Source organism: Arachis hypogaea, chromosome 20 (assembly GCF_003086295.3).
Source record: "Arachis hypogaea cultivar Tifrunner chromosome 20, arahy.Tifrunner.gnm2.J5K5, whole genome shotgun sequence".
Lineage (NCBI taxonomy): Eukaryota > Viridiplantae > Streptophyta > Magnoliopsida > Fabales > Fabaceae > Arachis > Arachis hypogaea.
The window spans coordinates 123,744,651-123,750,259 of NC_092055.1; the positions used below are offsets into that span (position 1 = coordinate 123,744,651).

At 33.2% G+C, this 5,609-nt stretch overlaps 1 non-coding gene across 1 annotated transcript; it reads left to right on the forward strand.

Moving 5' to 3' along the window:
• The first annotated feature begins 1,378 nt into the window (after positions 1-1,378).
• On the forward strand, positions 1,379-1,485 carry LOC112788393 (small nucleolar RNA R71). The gene has a single exon (XR_003195758.1). It is a non-coding gene; the product is annotated as a small nucleolar RNA R71 (small nucleolar RNA).
• The last annotated feature ends 4,124 nt before the right edge of the window (positions 1,486-5,609 follow it).

A 5,609-nucleotide genomic window follows, 5' to 3' on the forward strand; every position in this document is an offset into this window, starting at 1 on the left:
ACTACTCCATGAGAGAGCTTTATTGATTGGTCAGCCATTTGAAGGGAGATTCTTGTGGGTTTGACTTCTTCTATTTGCATTTTCTTCATCATGGACAATGGCATTAAGTTTATGCTTGCTCCTAGGTCACATAGTGCTTTTCCAATAGTGATGTCTACAATAGTGCATGGGATTTGAAAATTTTCTGGGTCCTTCAATTTCTGAAGCAACTTTCTTTGGATAATGGCACTGCATTCCTTAGTGAGGATCATAGTTTCATCTTCTTTGAGAGTCCTTTTCTTGGTTAGCAACTCCTTCATAAATTTTGCATATAGAAGCATTTGTTATAAAGCCTCAACAAATGGAATATTAATTTGCAAAGATTTCCAAAAATTTAGAGTATTATTGCTGTTGAATATCCTTTTGTAATCTTTGTGGGAAGGGAATTCTAGGTGCATACGTTCTCTCTCTTGTGATTTTCTTGGAGCTTGAGGTGGTGGAATGTGGATCTCTTATGTTTGCTTATTTTCCTCCTTTGATGGTTTTTCTTCTCCCTGTTGTTGACTCTTGGCCAACCACTTTGCCACTTCTCAGATTGATAACCTTGTACTCCTCCCTAGGATTTAGAATTATGTCACTAGGAAAGGAGTTTGGAGGTTTCCCTGCCAATTGTTTAGCCATTTGACCAACTTGCATATCCAAGTTCCTTATAAAAACCTCTTGATTCTTGAAGTTAGATCTTGGCTCCATTATGAACTCCTTGGTTTGTTGCATGAATTCTTTGGAAAAATTGTCTAAAGTGTTCTCAATAGGGGGCTTATGAAAATTTTGTAGTTGTGTTGAAGATGACCCTTGTTGATATGGAGTGTTGAAAGTTCTCTGTCATTGATTTTTCCACCCAAAATTTGGATGGATTCTCCAACCTGAATTGTATGTCTTTGAGAATAGCTCATTTTGTGAATTTCTTGAAAAATTGCCCATATAATTCACTTGTTTCTAAGAGGGTTGATCCTCTTTGAATAAATCACAATTTTCATCTTGATGAGCTCCTCTAGATAAGTTGCATGTTGTGGCTAGTGTCCTCACGGCTGAAACTTGCATGTTACCTATTTATTTAGTGAGTAAATTGATTTGTTGGGACATGGCTTTATTCTGTGTCAAGAGAGAATCTAGTGTGTCTAGCTCTATGACTCCCTTCTTCACTTTTATCTCATTGCCATACATGTAGTGATTATTTCCTACTATTTCTATCAATTCTAATGCTTCTTCTGTTTCTATCAACTCCAATGCTTTTTCGAGTGTCTTCTGGTGTAAGGATCCTCTAGTTGAGGAATCAATCAAGGTTCTAGAAGCTTGAGACACTCCATCATAGAATGTTTGGAGTTACAACCATTCAGGAAAAGCATGATGCGGGCATTTTCTTATTATCTCCTTATATCTCTCCCATGCCTCATAAAGTGACTCCCCCTGTTTTTGAGCGAAAGTGTGAATGTCATTCCTCAACCTTGCTAGCTTTTGAGAGGGGGAATTAATTGGTCAAAAACTTATTTATCATGTCATCCTAAGTTGCTATACTTCCCAATGGTTGAGATTAGAGCCACTGTTTGGCTCTATCCCTTGAAGAGAATGGGAATAACCTCAGTCTTATAGCTTCGGGAGAAACTCCATTGCTCTCAACCGTGTCACATATCTGCAGAAAACTAGATATGTGCACATTCGGGTCCTCTTATGGATTGCCACTGAATTGGTCTTATTGTGCCAATTGAATAAGAGAAGGCTCAAATCAAAGTTGTTGGCCTCAATAGCTAGCCTCACTATGCTACTGCCACAACTATCAGTGGTGAAAGTGGTAAAAATCTCTAAGAGTTCTCATTATATTGTTTTGTCCTTCATCCATATTCTTCTCCTCTTCCTTCCTGGCTCTTGATTTCTTTCTAAATCGGAATAGAGTCAATTCAATTTCAGGATCATATTGAAGAGATTCTTTCGAGCTTTCACTCCCTTCAATCTCAGAATCGTATTGAAGGAGCTCTTTTGAATTGTTACTCCCTTGCATGCACAAAAAGAAAACAAATCAAAGGCACCAGTGGAAGGAATAAAATTTAAAACAATAAGAGAGAAAATTACTGAGACAAAAGAGCACACCAAACTTGATTCAAAGTAACGTATATAAATAAAAGAGGGAGAATAAAATAAAATCCTAATGATGTAAAGAAATAAAACTCAAACAGAAACCCTAACAATGAAAGAGAAGTAAATATAAATGAAAACCCTAATAATGAAAAAGAAATAATACTAGAATGAAAACAAAATAAAAAAGATCTAATTTAGCACTTTAACCCAAATTATGATGTCAATCTCAATTAATCCTTGGCAATGGCACAAAAAACTTGATGAGCGAAAAGTGAAGCTTACAGATACCGGCAAGTGCACCGGATCGTTCAAGTAATATCACGGTGAGTGGATATCGTTTCCACGAGGATTAAAGAATTGATCATGCAAATGTCGAATTAAATCATTAATTAAATCAAATAGAACCTAGATTGAGGAATGCTGAAGAACCCTAGAATGCTCAAATGATTGGAAACTTGAATGCTGAATGCTTCGGAGGAGGCAGTGATTGTTGAATTGGAAGAAATCAATGTTGAGGAATGTCTAGGGTTTTGGAAATATTCATCCTCAAAGGAATCAAACTTTGTTAAGTTAATTTTAAAGTTTGCAAATCTCTGTTCATGACGAATCTAAAGCAACCGATTTTCGATGTCTTGGCTCCTCGGTTTCTCTTTAATTAACCAACTGCCAATGTCTTAGTCGATCGGTTAATCAAAGAGGTTAAGTTCAAAAATCCGATTCATTTTCTCAATGAGAAAACACAATTTTCAAGAATTTTCCTAATCTAAATTATATGTCACGTATTCAAAACTAGGGTAATAAAAAATCATGTATTGTGTTGCACACTTAGAAAACCACTACGTCTAGTTGATTCAAAAAGTTATGTGAAAGAATTTTCAAGCAAGATTTGAAAATCAGTTATGTCGAATCAGTAAACAAATCCAAAACGGGATTAGTACACCTGTCGATGCTACTAATCCTTTAGTGATGAAGAACGAAATACTCAATCATAAACAGATTAATACAAAACTTTAAAACAAAGAAAAACTTAGATTAATAAACTATTGAAACATGAACAGAGCTCCTAACCCTTTGACAAAAGTTTAGTGACTCATGCTGGGTGCCAAATCAAAGATGAAAGTGTTTCGGAGGAACTAGGTTGTCTTTGTGAATCCAATTTACTTATTTATACCTAGAATTTCTAATTCAAAAGTCAAACCTAATCTTATCTTAATAAGAATGATTAACATAATCTCTAATTAATTCAAATCTTTGAATTCAAAATAGAATCAAAATCAAAACTAATTAATCATAGAGTCTTCTTCAATCTTTAATTTGAAATCAGATCTTTGAAACTGGCATTGGAGAATGATCACTGGTGCTTGCATTGGGCTGGTATTCTTGATTAGGGCATGGCACGCTGGCTTCATTGCATGGCACACCCCCTTAAACTTTGGTTAGGGCATGGCACGCCCTACTGTGCACGCGGCACGCCTGAACTTTGCTTGCTCCAGGTGCTTCACTTGGTCCTTAGGCGTGGCACGCCCTGCCCAGCGTGGGACGCCCCAATTCTTGAAATGAACTTGTGCGTATGCACAAGACATGTGTACACACAGCACGACCATTTTTGCAACTTGTGCATACACATGAGTTATGCGTACGCGCAACATGGGAATCACTCCTTCAGGGCGTGGCACGCATTGCTCCAGCATGGGACGCCTTCCTTCAATGCGGCATGCCTAAGCTTTGGTAATTATAGGGCGTGGCACGCCCCTTTTGTTGAGATAGACTTGTGCGTACGTACGAGGTGTGCGTATGCACAACAAGACAGTTTTTGAAACTTGTGCATATGCACAACATTCTGCTATTTTGAGAAGCTCTGTTGTGTTGCTCTTTGATCATCTTCTCCTTGCTACTTGATTTTTATCTCTTTAATCCTGTATTTACTTGAAAACACTTAGCAAACACCTTAATAACAAAAGATACTTAAAAATAATGAGATTCGAAGATGAAACTGTAATCAAACCTAAGAAAACAAGAATTAAAAGCAAGAAAAATAACTAAAATTGTGAATGCACAAATAAGGTGAAGTGAATTTGGGCACAATCAATCTCTAACATAGTGATTTGAATTTGAGACCAAGACTAACTCTAGGTTGTTCTTATCCCACAACGAGAGATAAAACAGGCCAAATCCTACATATACCTAAGATGAATTGTTTCATCTCTCTCTCTCCAGCATAAAACTCTTTAATTTTCTCAAATGTTCTTTCTTCAATCACTCTATGTTTAGGATTACCAGTTAGTGATATTTAGAGGCAGTTGTCACAATGATCAATTGCATAGCAAATATTTCCAAAGTCTGAACCATATGTTGCAAGAAAATCCTTTGAAAAATCCCTATCACCCTATCAAACTAAGATCACAATTTAGCAAATTCAAAAACACTCATTTTTATATATAGCAAAAGATGCTAACAATAAGTACTTACCTGCCCTTTCATCATTTTTTTATTTTTATTTTTATTTTTTTTTTATCATTAGCCCTACCTCACTAATAGTTATTGGTTCGTGATTCAAAATTATTTTACAGAATTCGTTATAAAATAACCAGAAAAATTAATTTACCAAAATCGGATTCTTACAATATATATATATATAGCTAAAGGCTAAATCAAAGAAAACCATAAAAAGATTTATTGGGCAAATTGTGTTGGTCCTTATTAATTAGAGTCATTTTACTTATTTACTATAAAAAAAAAAATCATTTTACTTATTCAATCATTTCATGAGCGTTTAATATATTGTAATTCTCAACTAAGTTAATTATCTTTGATTTCTTAATAGCATGTTATGTGATCTTAAAAAATTAATCGATGAAAATATCTAAGGATTACATGTATGTATATTTGCTAATTAATAAAAAATAAAATATATTTTAAATTAAACAGTAACGTTAATTTAATAATTGTAAATCAAAAAATTAATTTATGTATTCTTTTTTTTATTAAAATATGTAAATTAATTTTAAATTTATACATAAATTAAAATTCAAATAAAATTGTGAAAATACTCAACTTGAAATTACTTATTTGACTTTATATTATCATTCTAATTTTTGTTCATTTAAATAGTCATTTTTTTATGCCAATGAGCTATATATAGTTCAAATGGCATAACCTCCCCATACTCATTTAGGGGTTGTAAGTTTGAATATTCTTATCTTTGATTAAAAAAAAAATAGTTATTTTTGTATATTTTTTCTTTTTGAGATTATATTTAAATACTATATAAAGATATAAAACTCTTAAATGAAATGCAAGTTTGAATATAATATTTCAATAGTTGAAATTAAAGTTTAATTTTCTAATTTTATTTTTGATGAATCATGATAATACTATGTATTTTCAACAACATTATAACTAAATAATATTAAAAAGTGTAAATTGTTAAAAGAGAAAAAAAAATAATATATAAATGATATAATTAATGAATACAATTCGACCAAAAATAAAAAAAG